Source organism: Chiloscyllium punctatum, unplaced genomic scaffold (assembly GCF_047496795.1).
Source record: "Chiloscyllium punctatum isolate Juve2018m unplaced genomic scaffold, sChiPun1.3 scaffold_54, whole genome shotgun sequence".
Classification (NCBI taxonomy): domain Eukaryota; kingdom Metazoa; phylum Chordata; class Chondrichthyes; order Orectolobiformes; family Hemiscylliidae; genus Chiloscyllium; species Chiloscyllium punctatum.
Window position 1 is genome coordinate 9,823,468 of NW_027309789.1, and position 22,219 is coordinate 9,845,686.

A 22,219-nucleotide genomic window follows, 5' to 3' on the forward strand; every position below is an offset into this window, starting at 1 on the left:
TCTCGCCCTCTGTTTCAGCCCCTCTGTTTCTTGCCCTCTGTTTCAGCCTCTCTGTTTCTCGCCCTCTGTTTCAGCCCCTCTGTTTCAACCCCTCTGATTCAGCCCCTCTGTTTAAGCCCCTCTGTTTCTCGCCCTCTGTTTGAGGCCCTCTGATTCAGCACCTCTGTTTCAGCCCCTCTGATTCAGCCCCTCTGTTTCTCGCCCTCTATTTCAGCCCCTCTGTTTCAGCCCCTCTGTTTCAGGCTCTCTGTTTCAGCCCGTCTGTTTCAGCCCCTCTGATTCAGCCCCTCTGTTTAAGCCCCTCTGATTCAGTACCTCAGTTTCTCGCCCTCTGTTTCAGCCCCTCTGTTTCAGCCCCTCTATTTCAGCCCCTCTGTTTCAGCCCCTCTGTTTCAGGCTCTCTGTTTCAGCCCGTCTGTTTCAGCCCCTCTGTTTCAGCCCCTCTGAGTCAGTCCCTTAGTTTCTCGCCCTCTGTTTCAGCCCCTCTGTTTCAGCCCCTCTGATTCAGCCCCTCTGATTCAGCCCCTCTGATTCAGCCCGTCTTATTCAGCCCCTCTGTTTCTCGCCCTCTGTTTCTGCCCCTCTGTTTCAGCCCCTCTGTTTCAGCCCCTCTGTTTCTTGCCCTCTGTTTCAGCCCCTCTGTTTCAGCTCCTCTGTTTCAGCCCCTCCGATTCAGCCCCTCTGTTTCAGCCCCTCTGTTTCAGACCCTCTGTTTCAGCCCCTCTGTTTCAGCCCCTCTGTTTCTCGCCCTCTGTTTCTGCCCCTCTGTTTCTCGCCCTCTGTTTCAGCCCCTCTGTTTCTCGCCTTCTGTTTCAGCCCCTCTGATTCAGCCCCTCTGTTTCAGCCCCTCTGATTCAGCCCCTCTGATTCAGCCCCTCTGTTTCTCGCCCTCTGTTTCAGCCCCTCTGTTTCAGCCCTTCTGTTTCAGCCACTCGGTTTCAGCCCCTCTGTTTCTTGCCCTCTGTTTCAGCCCCTCTGTTTCTCGCCCTCTGTTTCAGCCCCTCTGTTTCGCATTCTCTGTTTCAGGCCCTCTGTTTCGCATTCTCTGTTTCAGCCCCTCTGTTTCAGCCCCTCTGTTTCTCGCCATCTGTTTCTGCTCCTCTGTTTCTCGCCCTCTGTTTCAGCCCCTCTGTTTCTCGCCCTCTGTTTCTCGCCCTCTGTTTCAGCCCCTCTGTTTCAGCCCCTCTGAATCAGCCCCTCTGTTTCAGCCCCTCTGTTTCAGCCCCTCTGTTTCTCGCCCTCTGTTTCAGCCCCTCTGTTTCTCACCCTCTGTTTGTGGCCCTCTGTTTCTCGCCCTCTGTTTCAGCCCCTCTGTTTCTCGCCCTCTGTTTCAGCCACTCTGTTTCTCGCCCTCTGTTTCAGCCCCTCTGTTTCAGCCCCTCTGATTCAGCCCCTCTGTTTCAGCCCCTCTGTTTCTCGCCCTCTATTTCAGCCCCTCTGATTCAGCCCCTCTGTTTCAGCCCCTCTGATTCAGCCCCTCTGTTTCAGCCCCTCTGTTTCTCGCCCTCTGTTTCAGCCCCTCTGTTTCTCGCCATCTGTTTCAGCCCCTCTGTTTCAGCCCCTCTGTTTCTCGCCCTCTGTTTCAGCCCCTCTGTTTCTTGCCCTCTGTTTCAGCCCCTCTGTTTCAGCCCCTCTGTTTCTCGCCCTCTGTTTCAGCCCCTCTGTTTCAGCCACTCTGTTTCAGCCCCTCTATTTCTCGCCCTCTGTTTCAGCCCCTCTGTTTCTCGCCCTCTGTTTCAGCCCCTCTGTTTCTCGCCCTCTGTTTCAGACCCTCTGTTTCAGCCCCACTGTTTCAGCCCCTTTGTTTCAGCCCCTCTGTTTCTCGCCCTCTGTTTCAGCCCCTTTGTTTCAGTCCCTCTGTTTCTCGCCCTCTGTTTCTGGCCCTCTGTTTCAGCCCCTCTGTTTCTCGCCCTCTGTTTCAGCCCTTCTGGTTCAGCCCCTCTGTTTCAGCCCCTCTGTTTCAGCCTCTCTGTTTCAGCCCCTCTGTGTCTCGCCCTCTGTTTCAGCCCCTCTGTTTCTCGCCCTCTGTTTCAGCCCCTCTGTTTCTTGCCCTCTGTTTCAGCCACTCTGTTTCTCGCCATCTGTTTCAGCCCCTCTGTTTCTCGCCCTCTGTTTCAGCCCCTCTGTTTCAGCCCCTCTGTTTCAGCCCCTCTGTTTCTCGCCCTCTGTTTCAGCCCCTCTGTTTCTCGCCCTCTGTTTCAGCCCCTCTGATTCAGCCCCTCTGTTTCAGCCCCTCTGATTCAGCCCCTCTGTTTCAGACCCTCTATTTCAGCCCCTCTGTTTCTCGCCCTCTGTTTCAGCCCCTCTGTTTCTCACCCTCTGTTTCAGCACCTCTGTTTCAGCCCCGCTGTTTCTCGCCCTCTGTTTCAGCCCCTCTGTTTCTCGCCCTCTGTTTCAGCCCCTCTGATTCAGCCCCTCTGTTTCTCGCCCTCTGTTTCAGCCCCTCTGTTTCTCGCCATCTGTTTCAGCCCCTCTGTTTCTCGCCCTCTGTTTCAGCCCCTATGTTTCGGCCCCTCTGTTTCAGCCCCTCTGTTTCTCGCCCTCTGTTTCAGCCCCTCTGTTTCTTGCCCTCTGTTTCAGCCTCTCTGTTTCTCGCCCTCTGTTTCAGCCCCTCTGTTTCAACCCCTCTGATTCAGCCCCTCTGTTTCAGCCCCTCTGTTTCTCGCCCTCTGTTTGAGCCCCTCTGATTCAGCACCTCTGTTTCAGCCCCTCTGATTCAGCCCCTCTGTTTCTCGCCCTCTATTTCAGCCCCTCTGTTTCAGCCCCTCTGTTTCAGGCTCTCTGTTTCAGCCCGTCTGTTTCTGCCCCTCTGATTCAGCCCCTCTGTTTAAGCCCCTCTGATTCAGTACCTCAGTTTCTCGCCCTCTGTTTCAGCCCCTCTGTTTCAGCCCCTCTATTTCAGCCCCTCTGTTTCAGCCCCTCTGTTTCAGGCTCTCTGTTTCAGCCCGTCTGTTTCAGCCCCTCTGTTTCAGCCCCTCTGAGTCAGTCCCTTAGTTTCTCGCCCTCTGTTTCAGCCCCTCTGTTTCAGCCCCTCTGATTCAGCCCCTCTGATTCAGCCCCTCTGATTCAGCCCGTCTTATTCAGCCCCTCTGTTTCTCGCCCTCTGTTTCTGCCCCTCTGTTTCAGCCCCTCTGTTTCAGCCCCTCTGTTTCTTGCCCTCTGTTTCAGCCCCTCTGTTTCAGCTCCTCTGTTTCAGCCCCTCCGATTCAGCCCCTCTGTTTCAGCCCCTCTGTTTCAGACCCTCTGTTTCAGCCCCTCTGTTTCAGCCCCTCTGTTTCTCGCCCTCTGTTTCTGCCCCTCTGTTTCTCGCCCTCTGTTTCAGCCCCTCTGTTTCTCGCCTTCTGTTTCAGCCCCTCTGATTCAGCCCCTCTGTTTCAGCCCCTCTGATTCAGCCCCTCTGATTCAGCCCCTCTGTTTCTCGCCCTCTGTTTCAGCCCCTCTGTTTCAGCCCTTCTGTTTCAGCCACTCGGTTTCAGCCCCTCTGTTTCTTGCCCTCTGTTTCAGCCCCTCTGTTTCTCGCCCTCTGTTTTAGCCCCTCTGTTTCGCATTCTCTGTTTCAGGCCCTCTGTTTCGCATTCTCTGTTTCAGCCCCTCTGTTTCAGCCCCTCTGTTTCTCGCCCTCTGTTTCTGCTCCTCTGTTTCTCGCCCTCTGTTTCAGCCCCTCTGTTTCTCGCCCTCTGTTTCTCGCCCTCTGTTTCAGCCCCTCTGTTTCAGCCCCTCTGAATCAGCCCCTCTGTTTCAGCCCCTCTGTTTCAGACCCTCTGTTTCTCGCCCTCTGTTTCAGCCCCTCTGTTTCTCACCCTCTGTTTGTGGCCCTCTGTTTCTCGCCCTCTGTTTCAGCCCCTCTGTTTCTCGCCCTCTGTTTCAGCCACTCTGTTTCTCGCCCTCTGTTTCAGCCCCTCTGTTTCAGCCCCTCTGATTCAGCCCCTCTGTTTCAGCCCCTCTGTTTCTCGCCCTCTGTTTCAGCCCCTCTGATTCAGCCCCTCTGTTTCAGCCCCTCTGATTCAGCCCCTCTGTTTCAGCCCCTCTGTTTCTCGCCCTCTGTTTCAGCCCCTCTGTTTCTCGCCATCTGTTTCAGCCCCTCTGTTTCAGCCCCTCTGTTTCTCGCCCTCTGTTTCAGCCCCTCTGTTTCTTGCCCTCTGTTTCAGCCCCTCTGTTTCAGCCCCACTGTTTCTCGCCCTCTGTTTCTGCCCCTCTGTTTCTCGCCCTCTGTTTCAGCCCCTCTGTTTCTCGCCTTCTGTTTCATGCCCTCTGATTCAGGCCCTCTGTTTCAGCCCCTCTGATTCAGCCTCTCTGATTCAGCCCCTCTGTTTCTTGCCCTCTGTTTCAGCCCCTCTGTTTCTCGCCCTCTGTTTCAGCCCCTCTGTTTCTCGCCCTCTGTTTCAGCCCCTCTGTTTCGCACTCTCTGTTTCAGCCCCTCTGTTTCAGCCCCTCTGTTTCTCGCCCTCTGTTTCAGCCCCTCTGTTTCTCGCCCTCTGTTTCAGCCCCTCTGTTTCTCGCCCTGTTCCAGCCCCTCTGATTCAGCCCCTCTGTTTCAGTCCCTCTGTTTCAGCCCCTCTGTTTCTCGCCCTCTGTTTCAGCCCCTCTGTTTCTCGCCATCTGTTTCAGCCCCTCTGTTTCTCGCCCTCTGTTTCAGCCACTCTGTTTCAGCCCCTCTGTTTCAGCCCCTCTGTTTCTCGCCCTCTGTTTCAGCCCCTCTGTTTCTCGCCCTCTGTTTCAGCCTCTCTGTTTCTCGCCCTCTGTTTCAGCCCCTCTGTTTCAACCCCTCTGATTCAGCCCCTCTGTTTCAGCCCCTCTGTTTCTCGCCCTCTGTTTCAGCCCCTCTGATTCAGCCCGTCTGTTTCAGCCCCTCTGATTCAGCCCCTCTGTTTCAGCCTCTCTATTTCAACCCCTCTGTTTCAGCCCCTCTGTTTCAGGCTCGCTGTTTCAGCCCCTCTGTTTCTCGCCCTCTGTTTCAGCCCCTCTGTTTCAGCCCCTCTGTTTCAGCCCCTCTGTTTCTCGCCCTCTGTTTCAGCCCCTCTGTTTCGCACTCTCTGTTTCAGCCCCTCTGTTTCAGCCCCTCTGTTTCTCGCCCTCTGTTTCTGCTCCTCTGTTTCTCGCCCTCTGTTTCAGCCCCTCTGTTTCTCGCCCTCTGTTTCAGCCCCTCTGATTCAGCCCCTCTGTTCCAGCCCCTCTGAATCAGTCCCTCTGTTTCAGCCCCTCTGTTTCAGCCCCTCTGTTTCTCGCCCTCTGTTTCAGCCCCTCTGTTTCTCACCCTCTGTTTCAGCACCTCTGTTTCAGCCCCTCTGTTTCTCGCCCTCTGTTTCAGCCCCTCTGTTTCTCGCCCTCTGTTTCAGCCCCTCTGATTCAGCCCCTCTGTTTCTCGCCCTCTGTTTCAGCCCCTCTGTTTCTCGCCATCTGTTTCAGCCCCTCTGTTTCTCGCCCTCTGTTTCAGCCCCTCTGTTTCAGCCCCTCTGTTTCAGCCCCTCTGTTTCTCGCCCTCTGTTTCAGCCCCTCTGTTTCTCGCCCTCTGTTTCAGCCTCTCTGTTTCTCGCCCTCTGTTTCAGCCCCTCTGTTTCCACCCCTCTGATTCAGCCCCTCTGTTTCAGCCCATCTGTTTCTCGCCCTCTGTTTCAGCCACTCTGATTCAGCCCCTCTGTTTCAGCCCCTCTGATTCAGCCCCTCTGTTTCAGACCCTCTATTTCAGCACCTCTGTTTCAGCCACTCTGTTTCAGGTTCTCTGTTTCAGCCCGTCTGTTTCAGCCCCTCTGTTTCAGCCCCTCTGTTTCAGCCCCTCTGATTCAGTACCTTAGTTTCTCGCCCTCTGTTTCAGCCCCTCTGTTTCAGCCCCTCTGATTCAGCCCCTCTGATTCAGCCCCTCTGTTTCTCGCCCTCTGTTTCAGCCCCTCTGAATCAGCCCCTCTGTTTCTCGCCCTCTGTTTCTCGCCCTCTGTTTCTGCCCCTCTGTTTCAGCCCCACTGTTTCAGCCCCTCTGTTTCTTGCCCTCTGTTTCAGCCCCTCTGTTTCAGCCCCTCTGTTTCAGCCCCTCCGATTCAGCCCCTCTGTTTCAGCCCCTCTGGTTCAGCTCCTCGGTTTCAGCCCCTCTGTTTCTCGCCCTTTGTTTCAGCCCCTCTGTTTGTCGCCCTCTGTTTCAGCCCCTCTGGTTCTCGCCCTCTGTTTCAGCCCCTCTGTTTCATCCCCTCTGTTTCAGCCCCTCTGTTTCTCGCCCTCTGTTTCAGCCCCCCTGTTTCTTGCCCTCTGTTTCATCCCCTCTGTTTCAGCCCCTCTGTTTCTCGCCCTCTGTTTCTGGCTCTCTGTTTCTCGCCCTCTGTTTCAGCCCCTCTGTTTCTCGCCCTCTGTTTCAGCCCCTCTGTTTCAGCCCTTCTGTTTCAGCCACTCGGTTTCAGCCCCTCTGTTTCTTGCCCTCTGTTTCAGCCCCTCTGTTTCTCGCCCTCTGTTTCAGCCCCTCTGTTTCTCGCCCTCTGTTTCAGCCCCTCTGTTTCGCACTCTCTGTTTCAGCCCCTCTGTTTCAGCCCCTCTGTTTCTCGCCCTCTGTTTCTGCTCCTCTGTTTCTCGCCCTCTGTTTCTGCCCCTCTGTTTCTCGCCCTCTGTTTCAGCCCCTCTGATTCAGCCCCTCTGTTTCAGCCCCTCTGAATCAGCCCCTCTGTTTCAGCCCCTCTGTTTCTCGCCCTCTGTTTCAGCCCCTCTGTTTCTCGCCCTCTGTTTCAGCCCCTCTGTTTCTCGCCTTCTGTTTCAGCCCCTCTGATTCAGGCCCTCTGTTTCAGCCCCTCTGATTCAGCCCCTCTGATTCAGCCCCTCTGATTCAGCCCCTCTGTTTCTCGCCCTCTGTTTCTGCCCCTCTGTTTCAGCCACTCTGTTTCAGCCCCTCTGTTTCTTGCCCTCTGTTTCAGCCCCTCTGTTTCAGCCCCTCTGTTTCAGCCCCTCCGATTCAGCCCCTCTGTTTCAGCCCCTCTGTTTCTGCCCCTCTGTTTCAGCCCCTCTGTTTCTCGCCCTTTGTTTCAGCCCCTCTGTTTCTCGCCCTCTGTTTCAGCCCCTCTGTTTCAGCCCCTCTGTTTCTCGCCCTCTGTTTCAGCCCCTCTGTTTCTTGCCCTCTGTTTCAGCCCCTCTGTTTCAGCCCCACTGTTTCTCGCCCTCTGTTTCTGCCCCTCTGTTTCTCGCCCTCTGTTTCAGCACCTCTATTTCTCGCCTTCTGTTTCAGCCCCTCTGATTCAGGCCCTCTGTTTCAGCCCCTCTGGTTCAGCCCCTCTGATTCAGCCCCTCTGTTTCAGCCCCTCTGTTTCTCGCCCTCTGATTCAGCCCCTCTGTTTCTCGCCCTCTGTTTCTCGCCCTCTGTTTCTGCCCCTCTGTTTCAGCCCCACTGTTTCAGCCCCTCTGTTTTTTGCCTTCTGTTTCAGCCCCTCTGTTTCAGCCCCTCAGTTTCAACCCCTCCGATTCAGCCCCTCTGTTTCAGCCCCTCTGATTCAGCCCCTCGGATTCAGCCCCTCTGTTTCTCGCCCTCTGTTTCAGCCCCACTGTTTCAGCCCTTCTGTTTCAACCACTCGGTTTCAGCCCCTCTGTTTCTCGCCCTCTGTTTCAGCCCCTCTGATTCAGCCCCTCTGTTTCTCGCCCTCTGTTTCAGCCCCTCTGTTTCTCGCTATCTGTTTCAGCCCCTCTGTTTCTCGCCCTCTGTTTCAGCCCCTCTGTTTCAGCCCCTCTGTTTCAGCCCCTCTGTTTCTCGCCCTCTGTTTCAGCCCCTCTGTTTCTCGCCCTCTGTTTCAGCCTCTCTGTTTCTCGCCCTCTGTTTCAGCCCCTCTGAATCAGTCCCTCTGTTTCAGCCCCTCTGTTTCAGCCCCTCTGTTTCTCGCCCTCTGTTTCAGCCCCTCTGTTTCTCACCCTCTGTTTCAGCACCTCTGTTTCAGCCCCTCTGTTTCTCGCCCTCTGTTTCAGCCCCTCTGTTTCTCGCCCTCTGTTTCAGCCCCTCTGATTCAGCCCCTCTGTTTCTCGCCCTCTGTTTCAGCACCTCTGTTTCTCGCCATCTGTTTCAGCCCCTCTGTTTCTCGCCCTCTGTTTCAGCCCCTCTGTTTCAGCCCCTCTGTTTCAGCCCCTCTGTTTCTCGCCCTCTGTTTCAGCCCCTCTGTTTCTCGCCCTCTGTTTCAGCCTCTCTGTTTCTCGCCCACTGTTTCAGCCCCTCTGTTTCAGCCCCTCTGTTTCTCGCCCTCTGTTTCAGCCCCTCTGATTCAGCCCGTCTGTTTCAGCCCCTCTGATTCAGCCCCTCTGTTTCAGACCCTCTATTTCAGCACCTCTGTTTCAGCCCCTCTGTTTCAGGCTCTCTGTTTCAGCCCGTCTGTTTCAGCCCCTCTGTTTCAGCCCCTCTGATTCAGTACCTTCGTTTCTCGCCCTCTGTTTCAGCCCCTCTGTTTCAGCCCCTCTGATTCAGCCCCTCTGATTCAGCCCCTCTGTTTCTCGCCCTCTGTTTCAGCCCCTCTGTTTCTCGCCCTCTGTTTCAGCCCCTCTGTTTCGCATTCTCTGTTTCAGCCCCTCTGTTTCAGCCCCTCTGTTTCTCGCCATCTGTTTCAGCCCCTCTGTTTCTCGCCCTCTGTTTCAGCCCCTCTGTTTCAGCCCCTCTGTTTCAGCCCCTCTGTTTCTCGCCCTCTGTTTCAGCCCCTCTGTTTCTCGCCCTCTGTTTCAGCCTCTCTGTTTCTCGCCCACTGTTTCAGCCCCTCTGTTTCAGCCCCTCTGTTTCTCGCCCTCTGTTTCAGCCCCTCTGATTCAGCCCGTCTGTTTCAGCCCCTCTGTTTCAGCCCGTCTGTTTCAGCCCCTCTGTTTCAGCCCCTCTGATTCAGTACCTTCGTTTCTCGCCCTCTGTTTCAGCCCCTCTGTTTCAGCCCCTCTGTTTCAGCCCCTCTGATTCAGTACCTTCGTTTCTCGCCCTCTGTTTCAGCCCCTCTGTTTCAGCCCCTCTGATTCAGCCCGTCTGATTCAGCCCCTCTGTTTCTCGCCCTCTGTTTCAGCCCCTCTGATTCAGCCCCTCTGTTTCTCGCCCTCTGTTTCTCGCCCTCTGTTTCTGCCCCTCTGTTTCAGCCCCACTGTTTCAGCCCCTCTGTTTCTTGTCCTCTGTTTCAGCCCCTCTGTTTCAGCCCCTCTGTTTCAGCCCCTCCGATTCAGACCTTCTTTTTCAGGCCCTCTGGTTCAGCCCCTCTGTTTCAGCCCCTCTGTTTCTCGCCCTTTGTTTCACCCCTCTGTTTGTTGCCCTCTGTTTCAGCCCCTCTGTTTCTCGCCCTCTGTTTCAGCCCCTCTGTTTCAGCCCCTCTGTTTCAGCCCCTCTGTTTCTCGCCCTCTGTTTCAGCCCCTCTGTTTCTTGCCCTCTGTTTCATCCCCTCTGTTTCAGCCCCTCTGTTTCTCGCCCTCTGTTTCTGGCCCTCTGTTTCTCGCCCTCTGTTTCAGCCCCTCTGTTTCTCGCCCTCTGTTTCAGCCCCTCTGTTTCTCGCCCTCTGTTTCAGCCCCTCTGTTTCTCGCCATCTGTTTCAGCCCCTCTGTTTCTCGCCCTCTGTTTCAGCCACTCTGTTTCAGCCCCTCTGTTTCAGCCCCTCTGTTTCTCGCCCTCTGTTTCAGCCCCTCTGTTTCTTGCCCTCTGTTTCAGCCTCTCTGTTTCTCGCCCTCTGTTTCAGCCCCTCTGTTTCAACCCCTCTGATTCAGCCCCTCTGTTTCAGCCCCTCTGTTTCTCGCCCTCTGTTTCAGCCCCTCTGATTCAGCCCGTCTGTTTCAGCCCCTCTGATTCAGCCCCTCTGTTTCAGCCCCTCTATTTCAGCCCCTCTGTTTCAGCCCCTCTGTTTCAGGCTCTCTGTTTCAGCCCATCTGTTTCAGCCCCTCTGTTTCAGCCCCTCTGTTTCAGCCCCTCTGATTCAGTACCTTCGTTTCTCGCCCTCTGTTTCAGCCCCTCTGTTTCAGCCCCTCTGATTCAGCCCGTCTGATTCAGCCGCTCTGTTTCTCGCCCTCTGTTTCAGCCCCTCTGATTCAGCCCCTCTGTTTCTCGCCCTCTGTTTCTCGCCCTCTGTTTCTGCCCCTCTGTTTCAGCCCCACTGTTTCAGCCCCTCTGTTTTTTGCCTTCTGTTTCAGCCCCTCTGTTTCAGCTCCTCAGTTTCAGCCCCTCCGATTCAGCCCCTCTGTTTCAGCCCCTCTGGTTCAGCCCCTCTGTTTCAGCCCCTCTGTTTCTCGCCCTTTGTTTCACCCCTCTGTTTGTCGCCCTCTGTTTCAGCCCCTCTGTTTCTCGCCCTCTGTTTCAGCCCCTCTGTTTCAGCCCCTCTGTTTCAGCCCCTCTGTTTCTCGCCCTCTGTTTCAGCCCCTCTGTTTCTTGCCCTCTGTTTCTTCCCCTCTGTTTCAGCCCCTCTGTTTCTCGCCCTCTGTTTGTGGCCCTCTGTTTCTCGCCCTCTGTTTCAGCCCCTCTGTTTCTCGCCTTCTGTTTTAGCCCCTCTGATTCAGCCCCTCTGTTTCAGCCCCTCTGATTCAGCCCCTCGGATTCAGCCCCTCAGTTTCTCGCCCTCTGTTTCAGCCCCTCTGTTTCAGCCCTTCTGTTTCAACCACTCGGTTTCAGCCCCTCTGTTTCTTGCACTCTGTTTCAGCCCCTCTGTTTCTCGCCCTCTGTTTCAGCCCCTCTGTTTCTCGCCCTCTGTTTCAGCCCCTCTGTTTCGCACTCTCTGTTTCAGCCCCTCTGTTTCAGCCCCTCTGTTTCTCGCCCTCTGTTTCTGCTCCTCTGTTTCTCGCCCTCTGTTTCAGCCCCTCTGTTTCTCGCCCTCTGTTTCTGCCCCTCTGTTTCTCGCCCTCTGTTTCAGCCCCTCTGTTTCTCGCCCTCTGTTTCAGCCCCTCTGTTTCTCGCCCTCTGTTTCAGCCCCTCTGTTTCGCACTCTCTGTTTCAGCCCCTCTGTTTCAGCCCCTCTGTTTCTCGCCCTCTGTTTCTGCTCCTCTGTTTCTCGCCCTCTGTTTCAGCCCCTCTGTTTCTCGCCCTCTGTTTCAGCCCCTCTGATTCAGCCCCTCTGTTTCAGCACCTCTGAATCAGTCCCTCTGTTCCAGCCCCTCTGTTTCAGCCCCTCTGTTTCTCGCCCTCTGTTTCAGCCCCTCTGTTTCTCACCCTCTGTTTCAGCACCTCTGTTTCAGCCCCTCTGTTTCTCGCCCTCTGTTTCAGCCCCTCTGTTTCTCGCCATCTGTTTCAGCCCCTCTGTTTCTCGCCCTCTGTTTCAGCCCCTCTGTTTCAGCCCCTCTGTTTCAGCCCCTCTGTTTCTCGCCCTCTGTTTCAGCCCCTCTGTTTCGCACTCTCTGTTTCAGCCCCTCTGTTTCAGCCCCTCTGTTTCTCGCCCTGTTTCTGCTCCTCTGTTTCTCGCCCTCTGTTTCAGCCCCTCTGTTTCTCGCCCTCTGTTTCAGCCCCTCTGATTCAGCCCCTCTGTTTCAGCCCCTCTGAATCAGTCCCTCTGTTTCAGCCCCTCTGTTTCAGCCCCTCTGTTTCTCGCCCTCTGTTTCAGCCCCTCTGTTTCTCACCCTCTGTTTCAGCACCTCTGTTTCAGCCCCTCTGTTTCTCGCCCTCTGTTTCAGCCCCTCTGTTTCTCGCCCTCTGTTTCAGCCCCTCTGATTCAGCCCCTCTGTTTCTCGCCCTCTGTTTCAGCCCCTCTGTTTCTCGCCATCTGTTTCAGCCCCTCTGTTTCTCGCCCTCTGTTTCAGCCCCTCTATTTCAGCCCCTCTGTTTCAGCCCCTCTGTTTCTCGCCCTCTGTTTCAGCCCCTCTGTTTCTCGCCCTCTGTTTCAGCCTCTCTGTTTCTCGCCCTCTTTTTCAGCCCCTCTGTTTCCACCCCTCTGATTCAGCCCCTCTGTTTCAGCCCCTCTGTTTCTCGCCCTCTGTTTCAGCCCCTCTGATTCAGCCCCTCTGTTTCAGCCCCTCTGATTCAGCCCCTCTGTTTCAGACCCTCTATTTCAGCACCTCTGTTTCAGCCACTCTGTTTCAGGCTCTCTGTTTCAGCCCGTCTGTTTCAGCCCCTCTGTTTCAGCCCCTCTGATTCAGTACCTTCGTTTCTCGCCCTCTGTTTCAGCCCCTCTGTTTCAGCCCCTCTGATTCAGCCCGTCTGATTCAGCCCCTCTGTTTCTCGCCCTCTGTTTCAGCCCCTCTGATTCAGCCCCTCTGTTTCTCGCCCTCTGTTTCTCGCCCTCTGTTTCTGCCCCTCTGTTTCAGCCCCACTGTTTCAGCCCCTCTGTTTTTTGCCTTCTGTTTCAGCCCCTCTGTTTCAGCCCCTCAGTTTCAACCCCTCCGATTCAGCCCCTCTGTTTCAGCCCCTCTGGTTCAGCCCCTCTGTTTCAGCCCCTCTGTTTCTCGCCCTTTGTTTCACCCCTCTGTTTGTCGCCCTCTGTTTCAGCCCCTCTGTTTCTCGCCCTCTGTTTCAGCCCCTCTGTTTCAGCCCCTCTGTTTCAGCCCCTCTGTTTCTCGCCCTCTGTTTGTGGCCCTCTGTTTCTCGCCCTCTGTTTCAGCCCCTCTGTTTCTCGCCTTCTGTTTCAGCCCCTCTGATTCAGCCCCTCTGTTTCAGCCCCTCTGATTCAGCCCCTCTGATTCAGCCCCTCTGTTCCTCGCCCTCTGTTTCAGCCCCTCTGTTTCAGCCCTTCTGTTTCAGCCACTCGGTTTCAGCCCCTCTGTTTCTTGCCCTCTGTTTCAGCCCCTCTGTTTCTCGCCCTCTGTTTCAGCCCCTCTGTTTCTCGCCCTCTGTTTCAGCCCCTCTGTTTCGCACTCTCTGTTTCAGCCCCTCTGTTTCAGCCCCTCTGTTTCTCGCCCTCTGTTTCTGCTCCTCTGTTTCTCGCCCTCTGTTTCTGCCCCTCTGTTTCTCGCCCTCTGTTTCAGCCCCTCTGTTTCTCGCCCTCTGTTTCAGCCCCTCTGTTTCAGGCTCTCTGTTTCAGCCCGTCTGTTTCAGCCCCTCTGTTTCAGCCCCTCTGTTTCAGCCCCTCTGATTCAGTACCTTCGTTTCTCGCCCTCTGTTTCAGCCCCTCTGTTTCAGCCCCTCTGATTCAGCCCGTCTGATTCAGCCCCTCTGTTTCTCGCCCTCTGTTTCAGCCCCTCTGATTCAGCCCCTCTGTTTCTCGCCCTCTGTTTCTCGCCCTCTGTTTCTGCCCCTCTGTTTCAGCCCCACTGTTTCAGCCCCTCTGTTTTTTGCCTTCTGTTTCAGCCCCTCTGTTTCAGCCCCTCAGTTTCAGCCCCTCCGATTCAGCCCCTCTGTTTCAGCCCCTCTGGTTCAGCCCCTCTGTTTCAGCCCCTCTGTTTCTCGCCCTTTGCTTCACCCCTCTGTTTGTCGCCCTTGTTTCAGCCCCTCTGTTTCTCGCCCTCTGTTTCAGCCCCTCAGTTTCAGCCCCTCTGTTTCAGCCCCTCTGTTTCTCGCCCTCTGTTTCAGCCCCTCTGTTTCTTGCCCTCTGTTTCATCCCCTCTGTTTCAGCCCCTCTGTTTCTCGCCCTCTGTTTCTCGCCCTCTGTTTCTCGCCCTCTGTTTCAGCCCCTCTGTTTCTCGCCTTCTGTTTCAGCCCCTCTGATTCAGCCCCTCTGTTTCAGCCCCTCTGATTCAGCCCCTCTGTTTCAGCCCCTCTGTTTCTCGCCCTCTGTTTCAGCCCCTCTGTTTCTCGCCCTCTGTTTCAGCCCCTCTGTTTCGCACTCTCTGTTTCAGCCCCTCTGTTTCAGCCCCTCTGTTTCTCGCCCTCTGTTTCTGCTCCTCTGTTACTCGCCCTCTGTTTCTGCCCTTCTGTTTCTCGCCCTCTGTTTCAGCCCCTCTGTTTCTCGCCCTCTGTTTCAGCCCCTCTGTTTCAGGCTCTCTGTTTCAGCACATCTGTTTCAGCCCCTCTGTTTCAGCCCCTCTGTTTCAGCCCCTCTGGTTCAGTACCTTCGTTTCTCGCCCTCTGTTTCAGCCCCTCTGTTTCAGCCCCTCTGATTCAGCCCGTCTGATTCAGCCCCTCTGTTTCTCGCCCTCTGTTTCAGCCCCTCTGATTCAGCCCCTCTGTTTCTCGCCCTCTGTTTCTCGCCCTCTGTTTCTGCCCCTCTGTTTCAGCCCCACTGTTTCAGCCCCTCTGTTTTTTGCCTTCTGTTTCAGCCCCTCTGTTTCAGCCCCTCAGTTTCAGCCCCTCCGATTCAGCCCCTCTGTTTCAGCCCCTCTGGTTCAGCCCCTCTGTTTCAGCCCTTCTGTTTCTCGCCCTTTGTTTCACCCCTCAGTTTGTCGCCCCCTGTTTCAGCCCCTCTGTTTGTCGCCCTGTGTTTCAGCCCCTCTGTTTCAGCCCCTCTGATTCAGCCCCTCTGTTTCTCGCCCTCTGTTTCTCGCCCTCTGTTTCTGCCCCTCTGTTTCAGCCCCACTGTTTCAGCCCCTCTGTTTTTTGCCTTCTGTGTCAGCCCCTCTGTTTCAGCCCCTCTGTTTCAGCCCCTCTGTTTCAGCTCCTCTGTTTCTCGCCCACTGTTTCAGCCCCTCTGTTTCTTGCCCTCTGTTTCATCCCCTCTGTTTCAGCCCCTCTGTTTCTCGCCCTCTGTTTGTGGCCCTCTGTTTCTCGCCCTCTGTTTCAGCCCCTCTGTTTCTCGCCTTCTGTTTTAGCCCCTCTGATTCAGCCCCTCTGTTTCAGCCCCTCTGATTCAGCCCCTCGGATTCAGCCCCTCTTTTTCTCGCCCTCTGTTTCAGCCCCTCTGTTTCAGCCCTTCTGTTCCAACCACTCGGTTTCAGCCCCTCTGTTTCTCGCCCTCTGTTTCAGCCCCTCTGATTCAGCCCCTCTGTTTCTCGCCCTCTGTTTCAGCCCCTCTGTTTCTCGCCCTCTGTTTCAGCCCCTCTGTTTCATGCTGTCTGTTTCAGCCCATCTGTTTCAGCCCCTCTGTTTCAGCCCCTCTGTTTCAGCCCCTCTGATTCAGTACCTTCGTTTCTCGCCCTCTGTTTCAGCCCTTCTGTTCCAACCACTCGGTTTCAGCCCCTCTGTTTCTCGCCCTCTGTTTCAGCCCCTCTGATTCAGCCCCTCTGTTTCTCACCCTCTGTTTCAGCCCCTCTGTTTCTCGCCATCTGTTTCAGCCCCTCTGTTTCTCGCCCTCTGTTTCAGCCCCTCTGTTTCAGCCCCTCTGTTTCAGCCCCTCTGTTTCAGCCCCTCTGTTTCTCGCCCTCTGTTTCAGCCCCTCTGTTTCTCACCGTCTGTTTCAGCACCTCTGTTTCAGCCCCTCTGTTTCTCGCCCTCTGTTTCAGCCCCTCTGTTTCTCGCCCTCTGTTTCAGCCCCTCTGATTCAGCCCCTCTGTTTCTCGCCCTCTGTTTCAGCCCCTCTGTTTCTCGCCATCTGTTTCAGCCCCTCTGTTTCTCGCCCTCTGTTTCAGCCCCTCTGTTTCAGCCCCTCTGTTTCAGCCACTCTGTTTCTCGCCCTCTGTTTCAGCCCCTCTGTTTCTCGCCCTCTGTTTCAGCCTCTCTGTTTCTCGCCCTCTGTTTCAGCCCCTCTGTTTCAACCCCTCTGATTCAGCCCCTCTGTTTCAGCCCCTCTGTTTCTCGCCCTCTGTTTCAGCCCCTCTGATTCAGCCCGTCTGTTTCAGCCCCTCTGATTCAGCCCCTCTGTTTCAGCCCCTCTATTTCAGCCCCTCTGTTTCAGCCACTCTGTTTCAGGCTCTCTGTTTCAGCCCGTCTGTTTCAGCCCCTCTGTTTCAGCCCCTCTGTTTCAGCCCCTCTGATTCAGTACCTTCGTTTCTCGCCCTCTGTTTCAGCCCCTCTGTTTCAGCCCCTCTGATTCAGCCCGTCTGATTCAGCCCCTCTCTTTCTCGCCCTCTGTTTCAGCCCCTCTGATTCAGCCCCTCTGTTTCTCGCCCTCTGTTTCTCGCCCTCTGTTTCTGCCCCTCTGTTTCAGCCCCACTGTTTCAGCCCCTCTGTTTCTTGTCCTCTGTTTCAGCCCCTCTGTTTCAGCCCCTCTGTTTCAGCCCCTCCGATTCAGACCTTCTTTTTCAGCCCCTCTGGTTCAGCCCCTCTGTTTCAGCCCCTCTGTTTCTCGCCCTTTGTTTCACCCCTCTGTTTGTTGCCCTCTGTTTCAGCCCCTCTGTTTCTCGCCCTCTGTTTCAGCCCCTCTGTTTCAGCCCCTCTGTTTCAGCCCCTCTGTTTCTCGCCCTCTGTTTCAGCCCCTCTGTTTCTTGCCCTCTGTTTCATCCCCTCTGTTTCAGCCCCTCTGTTTCTCGCCCTCTGTTTCTGGCCCTCTGTTTCTCGCCCTCTGTTTCAGCCCCTCTGTTTCTCGCCCTCTGTTTCAGCCCCTCTGTTTCTCGCCCTCTGTTTCAGCCCCTCTGTTTCTCGCCATCTGTTTCAGCCCCTCTGTTTCTCGCCCTCTGTTTCAGCCACTCTGTTTCAGCCCCTCTGTTTCAGCCCCTCTGTTTCTCGCCCTCTGTTTCAGCCCCTCTGTTTCTTGCCCTCTGTTTCAGCCTCTCTGTTTCTCGCCCTCTGTTTCAGCCCCTCTGTTTCAACCCCTCTGATTCAGCCCCTCTGTTTCAGCCCCTCTGTTTCTCGCCCTCTGTTTCAGCCCCTCTGATTCAGCCCGTCTGTTTCAGCCCCTCTGATTCAGCCCCTCTGTTTCAGCCCCTCTATTTCAGCCCCTCTGTTTCAGCCCCTCTGTTTCAGGCTCTCTGTTTCAGCCCATCTGTTTCAGCCCCTCTGTTTCAGCCCCTCTGTTTCAGCCCCTCTGATTCAGTACCTTCGTTTCTCGCCCTCTGTTTCAGCCCCTCTGTTTCAGCCCCTCTGATTCAGCCCGTCTGATTCAGCCGCTCTGTTTCTCGCCCTCTGTTTCAGCCCCTCTGATTCAGCCCCTCTGTTTCTCGCCCTCTGTTTCTCGCCCTCTGTTTCTGCCCCTCTGTTTCAGCCCCACTGTTTCAGCCCCTCTGTTTTTTGCCTTCTGTTTCAGCCCCTCTGTTTCAGCCCCTCAGTTTCAGCCCCTCCGATTCAGCCCCTCTGTTTCAGCCCCTCTGGTTCAGCCCCTCTGTTTCAGCCCCTCTGTTTCTCGCCCTTTGTTTCACCACTCTGTTTGTCGCCCTCTGTTTCAGCCCCTCTGTTTCTCGCCCTCTGTTTCAGCCCCTCTGTTTCAGCCCCTCTGTTTCAGCCCCTCTGTTTCTCGCACTCTGTTTCAGCCCCTCTGTTTCTTGCCCTCTGTTTCTTCCCCTCTGTTTCAGCCCCTCTGTTTCTCGCCCTCTGTTTGTGGCCCTCTGTTTCTCGCCCTCTGTTTCAGCCCCTCTGTTTCTCGCCTTCTGTTTTAGCCCCTCTGATTCAGCCCCTCTGTTTCAGCCCCTCTGATTCAGCCCCTCGGATTCAGCCCCTCTGTTTCTCGCCCTCTGTTTCAGCCCCTCTGTTTCACCCCTTCTGTTTCAACCACTCGGTTTCAGCCCCTCTGTTTCTTGCACTCTGTTTCAGCCCCTCTGTTTCTCGCCCTCTGTTTCAGCCCCTCTGTTTCTCGCCCTCTGTTTCAGCCCCTCTGTTTCGCACTCTCTGTTTCAGCCCCTCTGTTTCAGCCCCTCTGTTTCTCGCCCTCTGTTTCTGCTCCTCTGTTTCTCGCCCTCTGTTTCAGCCCCTCTGTTTCTCGCCCTCTGTTTCTGCCCCTCTGTTTCTCGCCCTCTGTTTCAGCCCCTCTGTTTCTCGCCTTCTGTTTCAGCCCCTCTGATTCAGGCCCTCTGTTTCAGCCCCTCTGATTCAGCCCCTCTGATTCAGCCCCTCTGTTTCTCGCCCTCTGTTTCAGCCCCTCTGATTCAGGCCCTCTGTTTCAGCCCCTCTGATTCAGGCCCTCTGTTTCAGCCCCTCTGATTCAGCCCCTCTGTTTCTGCCCCTCTGTTTCTCGCCCTCTGTTTCAGCCCCTCTGTTTCAGCACTTCTGTTTCAGCCACTCGGTTTCAGCCCCTCTGTTTCCTGCCCTCTGTTTCAGCCCCTCTGTTTCTCGCCCCCTGTTTCAGCCCCTCTGTTTCTCGCCCTCTGTTTCAGCCCCTCTGTTTCGCACTCTCTGTTTCAGCCCCTCTGTTTCAGCCCCTCTGTTTCTCGCCCTCTGTTTCTGCTCCTCTGTTTCTCGCCCTCTGTTTCAGCCCCTCTGTTTCTCGCCCTCTGTTTAAGCCCCTCTGATTCAGCCCCTCTGTTTCAGCACCTCTGAATCAGTCCCTCTGTTCCAGCCCCTCTGTTTCAGCCCCTCTGTTTCTCGCCCTCTGTTTCAGCCCCTCTGTTTCTCACCCTCTGTTTCAGCACCTCTGTTTCAGCCCCTCTGTTTCTCGCCCTCTGTTTCAGCCCCTCTGTTTCTCGCCATCTGTTTCAGCCCCTCTGTTTCTCGCCCTCTGTTTCAGCCCCTCTGTTTCAGCCCCTCTGTTTCAGCCCCTCTGTTTCTCGCCCTCTGTTTCAGCCCCTCTGTTTCGCACTCTCTGTTTCAGCCCCTCTGTTTCAGCCCCTCTGTTTCTCGCCCTCTGTTTCAGCCCCTCTGTTTCTCACCCTCTGTTTCAGCACCTCTGTTTCAGCCCCTCTGTTTCTCGCCCTCTGTTTCTGCTCCTCTGTTTCTCGCCCTCTGTTTCAGCCCCTCTGTTTCTCACCCTCTGATTCAGCCCCTCTGTTTCAGCCCCTCTGAATCAGTCCCTCTGTTTCAGCCCCTCTGTTTCAGCCCCTCTGTTTCTCGCCCTCTGTTTCAGCCCCTCTGTTTCTCACCCTCTGTTTCAGCACCTCTGTTTCAGCCCCTCTGTTTCTCGCCCTCTGTTTCAGCCCCTCTGTTTCTCGCCCTCTGTTTCAGCCCCTCTGATTCAGCCCCTCTGTTTCTCGCCCTCTGTTTCAGCCCCTCTGTTTCTCGCCATCTGTTTCAGCCCCTCTGTTTCTCGCCCTCTGTTTCTGCTCCTCTGTTTCTCGCCCTCTGTTTCAGCCCCTCTGTTTCTCGCCCTCTGTTTCAGCCCCTCTGTTTCAGCCCCTCTGTTTCTCGCCCTCTGTTTCAGCCCCTCTGTTTCTCGCCCTCTGTATCAGCCTCTCTGTTTCTCGCCCTCTGTTTCAGCCCCTCTGTTTCCACCCCTCTGATTCAGCCCCTCTGTTTCAGCCAATCTGTTTCTCGCCCTCTGTTTCAGCCCCTCTGATTCAGCCCCTCTGTTTCAGCCCCTCTGATTCAGCCCCTCTGTTTCAGACCCTCTATTTCAGCACCTCTGTTTCAGCCACTCTGTTTCAGGCTCTCTGTTTCAGCCCGTCTGTTTCAGCCCCTCTGTTTCAGCCCCTCTGTTTCAGCCCCTCTGATTCAGTACCTTCGTTTCTCGCCCTCTGTTTCAGCCCCTCTGCTTCAGCCCCTCTGATTCAGCCCGTCTGATTCAGCCCCTCTGTTTCTCGCCCTCTGTTTCAGCCCCTCTGATTCAGCCACTCTGTTTCTCGCCCTCTGTTTCAGCCCCACTGTTTCAGCCCCTCTGTTTTTTGCCTTCTGTTTCAGCCCCTCTGTTTCAGCCCCTCAGTTTCAGCCCCTCCGATTCAGCCCCTCTGTTTCAGCCCCTCTGTTTTTTGCCTTCTGTTTCAGCCCCTCTGGTTCAGCCCCTCTGTTTCAGCCCCTCTGTTTCTCGCCCATTGTTTCACCCCTCTGTTTGTCGCCCTCTGTTTCAGCCCCTCTGTTTCTCGCCCTCTGTTTCAGCCCCTCTGTTTCAGCCCCTCTGTTTCAGCCCCTCTGTTTCTCGCCCTCTGTTTCAGCCCCTCTGTTTCTTGCCCTCTGTTTCATCCCCTCTGTTTCAGCCCCTCTGTTTCAGCCAATCTGTTTCAGCCCCTCTGTTTCTCGCCCTCTGTTTCAGCCCCTCTGTTTCAGCACTTCTGTTTCAGCCACTCGGTTTCAGCCCCTCTGTTTCCTGCCCTCTGTTTCAGCCCCTCTGTTTCTCGCCCCCTGTTTCAGCCCCTCTGTTTCTCGCCCTCTGTTTCAGCCCCTCTGTTTCGCACTCTCTGTTTCAGCCCCTCTGTTTCAGCCCCTCTGTTTCTCGCCCTCTGTTTCTGCTCCTCTGTTTCTCGCCCTCTGTTTCAGCCCCTCTGTTTCTCGCCCTCTGTTTAAGCCCCTCTGATTCAGCCCCTCTGTTTCAGCACCTCTGAATCAGTCCCTCTGTTCCAGCCCCTCTGTTTCAGCCCCTCTGTTTCTCGCCCTCTGTTTCAGCCCCTCTGTTTCTCACCCTCTGTTTCAGCACCTCTGTTTCAGCCCCTCTGTTTCTCGCCCTCTGTTTCAGCCCCTCTGTTTCTCGCCATCTGTTTCAGCCCCTCTGTTTCTCGCCCTCTGTTTCAGCCCCTCTGTTTCAGCCCCTCTGTTTCAGCCCCTCTGTTTCTCGCCCTCTGTTTCAGCCCCTCTGTTTCGCACTCTCTGTTTCAGCCCCTCTGTTTCAGCCCCTCTGTTTCTCGCCCTCTGTTTCAGCCCCTCTGTTTCTCACCCTCTGTTTCAGCACCTCTGTTTCAGCCCCTCTGTTTCTCGCCCTCTGTTTCTGCTCCTCTGTTTCTCGCCCTCTGTTTCAGCCCCTCTGTTTCTCACCCTCTGATTCAGCCCCTCTGTTTCAGCCCCTCTGAATCAGTCCCTCTGTTTCAGCCCCTCTGTTTCAGCCCCTCTGTTTCTCGCCCTCTGTTTCAGCCCCTCTGTTTCTCACCCTCTGTTTCAGCACCTCTGTTTCAGCCCCTCTGTTTCTCGCCCTCTGTTTCAGCCCCTCTGTTTCTCGCCCTCTGTTTCAGCACCTCTGATTCAGCCCCTCTGTTTCTCGCGCTCTGTTTCAGCCCCTCTGTTTCTCGCCATCTGTTTCAGCCCCTCTGTTTCTCGCCCTCTGTTTCTGCTCCTCTGTTTCTCGCCCTCTGTTTCAGCCCCTCTGTTTCTCGCCCTCTGTTTCAGCCCCTCTGTTTCAGCCCCTCTGTTTCTCGCCCTCTGTTTCAGCCCCTCTGTTTCTCGCCCTCTGTATCAGCCTCTCTGTTTCTCGCCCTCTGTTTCAGCCCCTCTGTTTCCACCCCTCTGATTCAGCCCCTCTGTTTCAGCCAATCTGTTTCTCGCCCTCTGTTTCAGCCCCTCTGATTCAGCCCCTCTGTTTCAGCCCCTCTGATTCAGCCCCTCTGTTTCAGACCCTCTATTTCAGCACCTCTGTTTCAGCCACTCTGTTTTAGGCTCTCTGTTTCAGCCCGTCTGTTTCAGCCCCTCTGTTTCAGCCCCTCTGTTTCAGCCCCTCTGATTCAGTACCTTCGTTTCTCGCCCTCTGTTTCAGCCCCTCTGCTTCAGCCCCTCTGATTCAGCCCGTCTGATTCAGCCCCTCTGTTTCTCGCCCTCTGTTTCAGCCCCTCTGATTCAGCCACTCTGTTTCTCGCCCTCTGTTTCAGCCCCACTGTTTCAGCCCCTCTGTTTTTTGCCTTCTGTTTCAGCCCCTCTGTTTCAGCCCCTCAGTTTCAGCCCCTCCGATTCAGCCCCTCTGTTTCAGCCCCTCTGTTTTTTGCCTTCTGTTTCAGCCCCTCTGGTTCAGCCCCTCTGTTTCAGCCCCTCTGTTTCTCGCCCATTGTTTCACCCCTCTGTTTGTCGCCCTCTGTTTCAGCCCCTCTGTTTCTCGCCCTCTGTTTCAGCCCCTCTGTTTCAGCCCCTCTGTTTCAGCCCCTCTGTTTCTCGCCCTCTGTTTCAGCCCCTCTGTTTCTTGCCCTCTGTTTCATCCCCTCTGTTTCAGCCCCCCTGTTTCTCGCCCTCTGTTTCAGCCCCTCTGTTTCTCGCCCTCTGTTTCAGCCCCTCTGTTTCTCGCCTTCTGTTTCAGCACCTCTGATTCAGCCCCTCTGTTTCAGCCCCTCTGATTCAGCCCCTCTGATTCAGCCCCTCTGTTTCTCGCCCTCTGTTTCAGCCCCTCTGTTTCAGCCCTTCTGTTTCAGCCACTCGGTTTCAGCCCCTCTGTTTCTTGCCCTCTGTTTCAGCCCCTCTGTTTCTCGCCCTCTCTTTCAGCCCCTCTGTTTCTCGCCCTCTGTTTCAGCCCCTCTGTTTCGCACTCTCTGTTTCAGCCCCTCTGTTTCAGCCCCTCTGTTTCTCGCCCTCTGTTTCTGCTCCTCTGTTTCTCGCCCTCTGTTTCTGCCCCTCTGTTTCTCGCCCTCTGTTTCAGCCCCTCTGATTCAGCCCCTCTGTTTCAGCACCTCTGAATCAGTCCCTCTGTTTCAGCCCCTCTGTTTCAGCCCCTCTGTTTCTCGCCCTCTGTTTCAGCCCCTCTGTTTCTCGCCCTCTGTTTCAGCCCCTCTGTTTCTCGCCTTCTGTTTCAGCCCCTCTGATTCAGGCCCTCTGTTT